General features: G+C 41.3%; 1 protein-coding gene across 2 annotated transcripts in view; it reads right to left on the reverse strand.

Annotated features, from left to right (window-relative positions):
- Positions 1–12,126, reverse strand: part of PREX2 (phosphatidylinositol-3,4,5-trisphosphate dependent Rac exchange factor 2) — a 202,395-nt gene that overhangs the window by 16,404 nt on the left and 173,865 nt on the right. The gene's annotated exons all lie outside the window — the stretch shown is intronic.

Here is a 12,126-nt window from a genome sequence, read left to right on the forward strand (position 1 = left end):
CAGCTTCCACAGCAAGAACCTGGGCCTGGCAGACCCTGCTCTGAAACCCTAAATCCTATGCCACAATGGCTATCACAGGGGTGCTGCGGCTGAACAGTAGCAAGCAGCCAGGCATACAGTAGCTAACCCCCAGGTGGAGCCTGAACTGAGCTCTAGACAACAGATCTCTCTCCCCATCCTGGACAAAATAGCTGATTTCGAGGGTGGACTCTATGGCATTCTAATCACCTGAGGCCTTTCTCTGTACTGAGAAAAGGAGCCTGGGTTGCCTAGCAACAACCTCTTGCTAGCACTTCCCAGGTGGCAGCCATGGTCTCTAAGAGACTAAGGAAACACTCCCAGCGGGGCCCAGCCTTTCTGGCTATTTCTGTGGCTGCATGTGCTGGGGGGTCTTTCATGAGGCTGTAGTAGCTCTGCAGCCCTTTCTGAGGCCAGTTGACAGAGAGGACACAGAGAAGCACCAGAGATGTGTCCCTCTTTGAGGTAAGGCTGCTTTCAACAGTTTGTTCAACATTCCTCGGTCTGAGTAGGCAGGGGCAAGGGAGTCAGCCAATGGGAGGCCAGAGACTCTGACTGGGCCAATTAGTTGTTCCCGCAGATATTATCAATTGGCAGCACTGGATCTGGCCATGCTGCTGGAGAATTATTATTATAGATGATGCTGAGACATGCTGAATTATGAGCCAGAGTTTAATATTCCAGCATGCAGTATAAACAAAAAAAAGTACCTTTTCCTTATAAAACTAAAATAAGATGCCAAACTTTGGACACAGACTTAGTGGTGAGTTGTAGAAGATTATACATCTTATTATGTTTAAAATATACAAACTTCACATAAGCCCTGTTCTGTGTATAGTAACTCCTGTGGATGCTGTTACATTAGGAATAATTTGAAAAAATAGGTTGTAAGTGTTTGGAAAACCTGTGTATCTAATATTTTCATTTCAGTAGAGCAGAAGATTACTATTTTTATTTAGTAATTATATATTATATATATGATCATATAGGAGAAGTTCCATGCAGTAGGCTTAACACTTTTTGTCTCTAGCAATCTATTACTAATAAAGCATACTTTCCATGTTTTAAAAATATTTCAGAGCTTCATTTGAAGATTCTGAGCTCCTTCCCCACCAAAGTGATGGAAGATTTCACTTTATAGCAAATTCTGCTACTTTCACTTAATTTTGCATTTTCAATCTTTGAGCATATTCAGATGCCAAAAGAAAGCTAAAGAGCAAGCTGGATAGTAAAACAGTAATTTGCAAAGGAAAACATATGCTAAACATGCAGCATATTAAATGGTCATTCAGTATCAATCAATAGATGTTTTATGTGCTACTATAAATGTAGCAAGAGTGGTCATGTCATGGTGAACTGGACATTAATAAAATTTAAAAAGAAACAAATTTTCCACTGAAAGGCCATAGGCATTCTTACTTCATACGAAATGTGTTCCCTTTTAAACCACTATTTTAGGAAATACAATTCAGTTAAACCAAGAAAATAGTCAAGTTAGTCTGTTGTAGCAAAACCAAACATTTCTGGTATACTTTGAAGATTGACAAATTTGTTGTAGCATCTTTTATGGACTAGAGACTACTTAAATGTTGTTTTTAGTTGGTAGATTATACACCACACACAACATATATACATGTACAGGTAAAGAAAAACTGTGAAAGGATATGAAATTGTACCTCCTGTATTTTACTGCCTCCACTGTTTATAACAATTTTTTTCTGTACCTAAAGAGGAATTATCAACTGACTGTAACAATTTATTTTAAATATTTACATTGCACCTTTTTCAAATGGGCTCAAGACAGCTTACAATAACAGAGGCCAGTACTATTAATAAATCAATTATGAGTTTAAAACCAAACAACTCCACCTCCTGAAAGATATACAGACTAATATACCATATAATATACATCCACCCTGTCAAAACAAATATTTAAATTCCTGGAAAACATCACTACTTGACACACCTATCTGAAAAACTACAGGCAGGTGGCCCTTCTTATCTGTTCCAGCAATCTGTTTTACAGGGTAGGTGCCATGACTGAAAACATAGGTTCTAGTGGGGGAAGAACAGACAATTCTTGGCAGGCAAGGAGTAACTGATCTGAAGACCATCACTGCTGCATGAGCTGGTTTAGGAAGAAACAATCCTTCAGATATATTAGTCCTGGGCCATGAAAGGCTTCAAAGCTAAGAACCTTAAAATGAGTCCAGAAACAAACTGACAACTAATGTAGCTATTTTAAATGTAGATATGAAGTGGTATAAGCTTTCATGTGTAAGCACACTTCTTTTGTGCATGTGCACAAAAGCTTGTATCTTAAATAAAGCTTTATTGGTCTTAAAGGTGTCATGGGACAAACTTGGTTTTTCAAGTTTCCTAGTTATCTTTAAGGGAAGACCCATGGAAAATGTTTAATTGGTAAAGTGGTGCTTCTAGCGACCGCACTGAGGGAACCTTATTTGGAGGCAGAAGCTTCTGAAACCCAGTGCTAGGAGACATCAGAGGAGGGCTTTGGCCTCTATGCTCTGTTTGTTTGCCTTCCAGCACAACTGTCTGGCTACTATGAAACAGGACACAGGACTATATGGACCACTGGTCTCATTCAGCAAGGCAGTGGGTCCAAAAGAATAACAGTAGGCTTGGGAAGTTAGGCCAAGTTCACCTAATAAAGGCTCACCCAAGAGGATAACCCTGGAGTCCACCAATGCCCCATCCATGGGTAGGGCTTTGATGAAAAAATATGTCTCCTAGCTCCATCCCCAAAGTCTCCTGGCTCCATCCCCAAAGTCCCCAAATATTTCTTGAATTGGACTTGGCAACCCTATACTGGTCCCAGGAGGCCACAGTTGCCACTGGTCTCTTCTTCTGGGCTGTCAACAGGCATAGCCCACCACCCAAGCCCTGCCTCCCCTCCAACACATCTGGCAGAACCATGCAGCTTTGAGGCTGGTCGCACCAAATACATAGGCATGCTTCTCTCCTGCCCTTCTATCCTTGACTCGAGGCTGGTGCACAAATCCTAGGGGTACTTGAGCTGTCCCAGACATTACCAGAGCCCTACCAACTCTCCTGATGGCCTTCCAAAGTAGGTAAATGCAGGAGTGGGGTTGCCACCCCCAGATATACTTTAACCAAGAGAGGTAGGATGTTAAGGGCCTTATAATTGGTCACAACATTCTAATAGTAAAAATTTAAATGTTCAACTGCATGTGATAATGTTGGAAGGAAGGAAGGAAGGAAGGAAGGAAGGAAGGAAGGAAGGAAGGAAGGAAGGAAGGAAGGAAGGAAGGAAGGAAGGAAGGAAGGAAGGAAGGAAGGAAGGAAGGAAGGAAGGAAGGAAGAAAGAAAGAAAGAAAGAAAGAAAGAAAGAAAGAAAGAAAGAAAGAAAGAAAGAAAGAAAGAAAGAAAGAAAGAAAGAAAGAAAGAAAGAAAGAAAGAAAAGCTACATGGCTCTTAGGAGAGAACATGCAATTAAGCTAATTGCTGCATTAATGAAATCATTATTCATTAACCATTGAAACTGAATAGCATAATTTGCAACACCAATTTGTTTTTCACCAGTAAGCCGTCTAAAAAAAATGAAATAGTTAGCTGATCCAAAAAATCTGAATGCACACTTGTTCAGCTTTTCACAAAATTATTTTTTATATTTCTCAGAACACAGAAGGCTGAGGACAGCATACAAATTCCCAAAGCACTTTTCTTAATTGCTAAATCCTTGCTTAGGACTTTAATCAAATTTTATTAGAAAAGCTAATGGAAAAAATGGCAGGATGCCCAAAACACCACAGTATTTTTGAATCTACTGAAAGTGACAAGTATCAAATGTTAAATACTTAGTCCTTATGCAGAGAACATTATTTGTTTTAACATTTTTAAATGCAGAAGTTTATAATGGCTTATCGTTACAGGCCTGCCATTCTACCTTCCACACTGCCACAGGAAGGGACATTCCTGTGGTGGGGGCAGTTTGCAGCATCAGTGTCAAGATAATATGCCACCGAAACCCATGACTTAGCACATAGGTTCCCATTGTATTAAGCAGTGACCCCCTCCCCCAAAGCAGGTGCTATGCCCTCAAAGTGAAAACAAAAAAGAGAGGAAAGCAAACTTAAACCAAACTGAACTAAGTACCTGAAGGTTAAGAAAATATAAATGTATAGGTCCAATAATACTGCTGGTAAATTTAAATATTAATAAATATTAACAATCATACAAAAGTATACATGTATTTATTTCACAGTGGATTAAAAACAGATACTGGTTCTCACAATAGCCTCAATTATCATTGTTGATGTACAATGACATATAAAAGTAACAAATATTGACCCTGACCAGATGTGTTTCAGCCCAATTAGCCTTTCTCAGTGGTCAAACTAATAACATTACAACATGGCTCCTGTCCTGACATAATAATATAATGTCCATTTATCATAAACTGCCAGAATGAAGTTATTCTGATAAATATGTCTGTGACTAAAGGCAAGGACATTTATCAAAAGTCTCATTCTTGAGAATACACAGCCATGGTCAGGTACACATTTCTATAGCAATTGTGTGCCTTTCTCACTTAGGCAGAAGAATTCAGTACAGCTAGGAGCCATCAGTGTTGTCGAGGACACTCCAGGCAGCTGCAGGGGCACCCTCAAACCACTTTTGCAGCTGACTTTTGCATGCTGATTAGAACCAGCTAAGATAACAGACTAAGCAAACTGAAGGATCACAGGGTAGCAATGATAGTGACCCCCTGAGCAGCATCCAGACACAGTGGCATGAAAGATGCAATGCCATCCACACGGTGCAACCCTACCATGGCTGCCAAGAGAATATATTCCTGGCATATGGCATAAGCAGGTAAGGGAGCAGGGTATAACTGCAGTTATATGTGAGAATGGGAGGAACAGCAGTCAGTTCTCTTCTGTCACCCATGTAATGCTCAACCTAAACACCCCACTAGCCTTTGGTGTTGGTACCCAGAAGCCAGCCCCTGCTCTCCAACCAGACAACCAGTAGATGGTTCAGTTGCACACTGCAGAGATATGGGCATCATGTATGTTGCCCAGGAACTTGGCTCCAAGGTCTGTTAAGATATCCTGGTGGTCACTGTTGACCTATATGTTCAGGCTGTAGAAGTGGTAACAGTTGTAGTACACCTGCAGCTCAGTACAGATGCAGGGGGAAATGGGCAATGTAGATGCAGTAAATTACACTGTTGATGTTCAGGAACTCTGGATACATGGTGAACCCTGTATGGATGTGGGTCTGCTTGTCCTCCACATGGAAGTGTTAGTACTGCAGGATGTCACCCAGAAAGCTGTGGAGGCATCAACTCAGTGAGGGTTGGGACACCTCCAGAACCTCAGCCACTGCTGTCTCGAATGACACCATAACAAGGTACCTGAGGGACGAGAGCATCTTTTTCAGCATACAGATGGGCTAGGGGTAGGCTCCTAGTCCTCCAGGGCTGGATCATGAGCCTCACATAGGCCTTGGATGGTGACCCTGTCCAGGCAGAATCCAGGATGGTGACCCTGTCCAGGAAGATGTTATAAGAGAAATGCAGAGTGCTGATGCATGGAGGGTAGTATCTGGCACACTGCCTCTCATTAGCCTTGTCCCATGACTGCTCCTTCTTTATCGTCAATGGGCACTGAGATTGCCTAAAGCAGGGGTCCCCAACCACTGGACTGTGGACCGGTACCAGTCCATGGCCTGCTAGCAAACAGACCTCAGAGCAAGGCAGAAGTACCATACTGCCCCCACCCACTCAGGATCCTGGGCAGACAAAGAGGCAGTGCAGCCTCGGGCAGGAAGAAGAAGAAGAAATTGGATTTATATCCTGCCATCCACTCCGAATCTCAGGGTATTTTCGCACTTACCTTTTACTGGCGCGACGACCCTCCTCACGCCGGCGGATCTGCAGTGATTTCGCACTAGAAGCGCCGGCGCAGCCCATTGCGCCGGCTACTTCCGTCGCTAAGCCAGCGCAAACGGAAACCGCCAAGAAGCAGGAAAACGTTTGCGCTGGCTTAGCGACGGAAGTAGCCGGCGCAATGGGCTGCGCCGGCGCTTCTAGTGCGAAATCACTGCAGATCCGCCGGCGTGAGGAGGGTCGTCGCGCCAGTAAAACGTAAGTGCGAAAACACCCTCAGAGTGGCTCACAATCTCCTTTATCTTCCTCCCCCACAACAGACACCCTGTGAGGTGGGTGGGGCTGAAAGGACTCTCACAGCAGCTGCCCTTTCAAGGACAACCTCTGCCAGACTATGGCTGACCCAAGGCCATCCCAGCAGGTGCAAGTGGAGGAGTGGGGAATCAAACCCCGTTCTCCCAGATAAGAGTCTGCACACTTAACCACTACACCAAACTACCAGAGGAGTCTTTAAAAGGGGGGGTTGGGGAAGCAGACTGGCCTTCTGCCACCTGACCACCTAGCAGGGAGTTGGCAAAAGCAGCCCCAGTCTCCCCATTAAAGACTCCCATGAGGGGTAGGAATAGGGAGCAGGTGGGAAGTATACCTTTAGGGTGCACTTGCCAATGCAGTCAAGGCTCTAATCATGTCATCTGGCTGTGATGGTATAGCTGCTAGAGACTTCAACAGGACTCAGAATAGGGCTGCCCATGTAATTTGACTAGGTTAGTAATACAAGCCTCATTCATAAGCCATAGAAAACAAGATCAAACTTTAAAAAATGGCTTAATCAAGGTTTTTGGATGGAACATGTAACCAAGACAAGAGAAAACATATCATTATTTCTGTCTTCTTGTTAAGATGATATTGGATTTATATCCCGCCCTCCACTCTGAATCTGAGTCTCAGAGCAGCTCACAATCTCCTTTATCTTCCTCCCCCACAACAGACACCCTGTGAGGTGGGTGGAGCTGAGAGAGCTCTCACAGCAGCTGCCCTTTTCAAGGACAACCTCTGCCAGAGCTATGGCTAACCAAAGGCCATTCCAGCAGGTGCAAGTGGAGGAGTGGGGGATCAAACCCGGTTGTCCCAGATAAGAGTCCGCAGACTTAACTATTACACCAAACGGGCTCACCAAACTGGTATTAAAGAATACAAATGTCAAATTACTAAGAATTTGTCTGCATTTAGAACTGTATCATTACTTTTGATATTTTACTACATTTCATTTGATCTTATATCTTTATTTCAAATTTTATTTCAAAGTTATGTTGTTTTTTAGTACAGGATTTTATGCATTTTGAATTATATACCAAAATATTAATCTTGGGATGATTATTTTATATTTGGGGATATAACCAGTTCATTAAGAATCAAAGCTTGCAACCAAATTAGATTAAATCGGATGGAAATCAAATGTTGTTAACATTAACGTTTGTACAGATGTCACTTTGCATTATGTTTAGCTCTGAAGTGATCTCCATAGATACACTATCAGGAAAAGCATGTCTGCAACAGCTCCTATTGGACTGTGACTTATAACTGTTGCTATTTAAACTTAATATTTCTTTAGAAATTAAAGTACAGATAAGTGACATTTTAATTGACAAAAATTGGTTTCATCTCTACTATTACAACAAATAATTTCTATTCCTACTATATTAAATTAAAATGTATTTATTTATTTAGAAGATTTGTATGCCACCTCTCCTGGCCTGCTCAAGCCTATAGGAATTTTATTCTGAAATTAAATAGGTTGACAAAGAATGAAATCTTCAAGTTTCAGAAAGATGTTTTGGTGAAGGTACAGGGACTGTGGATGGTGCCATACTCTCTGTTGCTATAAGTATGATCCTCCTATGTAATTTCTGCATCATTTAATGTGTCATGTTTGTGTAAGTTCCATTTCCATATTTTTGTAATACAAACCTTATTGCTTTGTTTATTGGATGTCTCATCCTGTTGACTGTATTAGACTTATATTGTGTAAGCTACCTTACTCCTCCCAAGGAAAAAAAACCCCAGCTATACTACTTTGGCATAAGGGTCAAAATGACCACATGTTACAGCAAAAAGCAATGGAGACCTGATAGCTCTCTCAGTTATGGCATTAGCCACTAAGAAAAAAAAATCAGGCCTCAAGAATAACTTTCTTCAGAAATGCAGGACAAAGGAGAGAAATATTTGGAATTGGGGTCAAAAATACCCCTCAATGAAAACATCAAAACTACACAAAACTGTAAATGGGGTCAAATTGACCCCACCATTTTTAAGCAGAAGACACAGTTGGAAATTTATAAAACTGTTTTTTTTAAAGAAAGCACAGTCCCAATATGTAAAATTGACAAACACAAAGCTTTTACCTGCTCCTCCTATGTACTCAACAATTCAGGCTGCAAAGACTGCTTTCCCTTGGGGTCATTACAACCCCCAATTCCAAAAGTGTTCTAAATCCTCAAAGCCTCTAAATGGAAATGCAAAGAGCCCCCTACAGTTAAGATGTGGTTTAATAGCTTATGGGATCACTTTATATTAGGTAAATGATAGATCAATATTTCTCATCTAATCATAGGATATATTGTGATACATTTGTGGAGATGTGGCTTCCAATAGTTACTTACCTTGTTGAGCATGATATACCGCCAATCAATCCATATTACTCCGATCTGATTTATTTTTAAATTATTTGAAAGTAGATTATAGTTGAAAGTATAATTGCAGTCATGAACCTTTTAAAATATTATATCATTTTATATGAAATATTATGCTAGTGGTAACTACCTGTAATAAGATTGTTGCTCGGTTACTTTATGATATTTGAATGTAAATTGTAGACTTAATATATATCTCATGAAACATGATGTGAAAAATGCAGAAAAATCTTTTGGGTGACAGTTCCTGAATTACAGGGTTAATTTATTGTATATGCTGGGGGGGAAAAACCCTAGACAAAGATAAATGATATCTCTAGCACTTAAGTTGATCTTTCTTACTGATCATTCATCATATGTGGCATTAGATGCCACTTGTACAGTATCTTATAATAGCTCTCTCAGATTAACACACATAGGTTGCAACTTTTGAAAGATTTGATTCAGGGGCCAGCATCAGGAGCCATCATCACTGAACAGCTGAGGCTACCACAGACCTCTGACCTGCCATAGCAGCAGTCATTGCCATACAGTCTCTTCCTCTGGACAGCAGCACTGGTGACAGAATCTCTAAAGAGATTAGTGCTTCTTCATTCTGTCCTACACTTCTCCTACCAAACTGTTGAAATCCTGCTTTTGACAGAGTACCCGCTTTTCTTTGGTGATGACTAAACCTCAAACCATTTAGCCTGACTCTTGGGAAAAGGCAGGGTGGTGTGGATGAAATTCTATGTGTGTGAAAGGATCCAACTTATTAGCTAATCAGTGAAAGCATATATGTACTAAAAGCATTACAAGGAATTCAAACCACACCTGAAAGCCACAAATAGCTTAAATTTCTCCTGTGACTATTTGTTTGTGGCTCCAGCAGCAAGGAAAGGGATCGCAGCAGGCACACCCCAACAAAGTTCATCTATATCCAAGATACTAGTCTAATTTACATGCTGATACTGTCAAGTTGTGACAGAAGGAAATAAAATTGACAGAACTGCATGCAAAGCCCTTTAAAACACCTAAATAGAAGGCAGGGAGGGTGTCCAATGCCAAAGACAGTGATCAGGACTTGCATAGCACCCTAAGTAACTATTGGGTGGCCCTGCCTGTCTGACCATTCAGAGTCAGCAGATAGGACTGACAGGGCTGGTGTTGTGCTGGGCGGCCTAATTTCCTGCACCTGGCACTCACTTGCCTCTTCTACCCAGCAAGGGGCTGCCCTGGATGCCCCTGCTCTCGTCCCTCTTCACGGTTCTGCAAAAAGGTGGGTCTGAGTCCTGGCTTTATAATAACTTCTGCATCAATGATCATGTTTGTCTTGCTCACCACAGAACTTACCTTACAGCAGTGAACCCAAAGCCTTTACATTAGCTACCCTAAGATCATTTTGTAACTAAGAGTAGTAACCTGGTCCCACAAAATCATAAGAGGCTATGTGGGTCCCCACAGCTGGAAGAAAAGTCCTGTCACACCAAGCTTATTAACTTTGATGGAAGTAACTGCTTTGGGTGACACTGTATCTGAAGAAAGTAGCAGATGGTTCTCCTCCTCTGCCACTCAGCTGATAGTAAGTACAATAACTATCCTTGTCACTATTTCATGCTCAGCTGCTCATGTCAGTGGATCACTAGTAGGAACAGTCACCTGAAGGAGAAATGAGCTTGCCACATGTCCACAATTTTGCCTAAGCCACAGGGACAAAGAAGCAGCATGGTGTAGTAGTTAAGAATGCCATGGTGTACTGGTTAAGAGCAGCAGGCTCTCATCTGGATAACTGGTTTTGATTTCTTACTCCTCCACATGAAGCCTTCTGGGTGACCTTGGGCCAACCACAGTTCTCTCAGAATTCTCTCAGTCCCATCTACCTCACAAGGTGACTCTGGAGAGGAAGGGAAAGCGATTGTAAGCCACTTCAAGACTCCTTGTGGTAGAGAAAAGAGGAGTATAAAAACCAGCTTCTACTCCTGCTGCTGTTGGTGTTTATAGTTCTCCTCCTTGCCTTGAGTCATATACTGACCCTAGCAATACTCACTATAGCAGGCCGATGGCAGATGAACAACAATGAATGGTTGCAAATGCAGCCACTGTGCCTGCTTTCTGCTAGCTGGGAGAGAAGGATTGCTGGAATGTGGTGGAAGGGGCACTTCAGATGATAGGAGGGGAACAGCAGACAGTACAATAACATACATAGGTAGGTTTGGCCCTGTTGGCCCTGTTTTTATTTTAATAAACTAATTTTAATAAACTAATAATGGCTTGACAATAAACCACTTATCACTGGTAAGTGGTTTTTCATAGTCTTAAATATTCAGCTCTAAATCCGCTGACAACAAAGTTTCTCATCTTAAACTACTGGGTTGTAGCCAATGACTCAGTTCTGCTGATGTTTGAGCTTTGTGCCACCCCCCCCCACCCCCCGCTCAAAGCTGTTTATGCTAGCAAAGGATCATTGTTGGATACAGCCCAATGAAACCAGAAAAGGCTTTTGTTGTTCAAGTCAAGATTTATAGAGCTCAAACATTTAGTACTTACTACATCTTTCTGATTGTTTATATTTTATTGTGAAAGGTTTTTTGTTCTTTACTTTTATAACAGCTTCACAAACTGTAGATAGATACTATCATTATACTATCATTATTAAATAGTTTCTCATAATTCGTTCAAAGGTCTCATAATTAAATTCGTTGCTGAAAATTACCCCTATTTTTATCCCTCTCTCCCACACTCCAGACCCTGTTTTACTTGACTATGTATGTATGTATTTCTATGTATATGCATGTGTGTGTGTGTATTTTATGTATTTTAAAATTTATGTATGTATATTTAAAAGTTACATCTTTAACTTCCTATATTATATGTCACCATTCCAAACTCTTGAAAATGACTGAGACCAGGCAGACATGCAATGGGCTAAAAGCCCACTGTGCAAATAAAAACAATCTACAAGGGAGGAGCATGCAGGGTTTACGATGTTTCTGGAAACAAAGTGTGTGGGGGGGCAGAATAAGAGGAGAGGCAGAATAAGAGGAGAGGAAGCAGTGGCCAGAATTAGGCAGAATTAGGCAGAATAAGAGGAGAGGAAGCAGTGGCCAGAAGATGTTTGTATCTCTTAGTATATTTTAATGTAGTTCAGATACTTCTCTATCGGCATTGTGTGGAACCCACCAACACTTTTCTTGGCACCCACCAAGTGTTTCTAGAAAATAGACAGGGCCAAATGGGGCTTTTGACCTGCATGGCTTTTGATTGGCCATTACAGATCTGATTGAATGTGCAGATTTTTAAAAAAACTGTTGCTTTGGCAGCAGCAATCAACACAGCTCAAAGAACTTCACTGTGTGGAAGACAATATTTTAAGACAGTATATTCGTTTTAAAAGGCATCCTGTTGAACTGAGCTTCTGCCTGAAATGCTGAACAGCTGCTATTAGAGTTATGTTTAATCTCATTCCCTGACATTTTGTTATTGACTCCACCTCCTGAGGTAGCTATTTTGTAATTGTGTCAGACATCCTGTGTCAGAATTCCAAAGGTGTCTCCCAGGTGAAAA

The sequence above is a fragment of the Heteronotia binoei genome, chromosome 7 (assembly GCF_032191835.1).
Source record: "Heteronotia binoei isolate CCM8104 ecotype False Entrance Well chromosome 7, APGP_CSIRO_Hbin_v1, whole genome shotgun sequence".
NCBI lineage: Eukaryota > Metazoa > Chordata > Lepidosauria > Squamata > Gekkonidae > Heteronotia > Heteronotia binoei.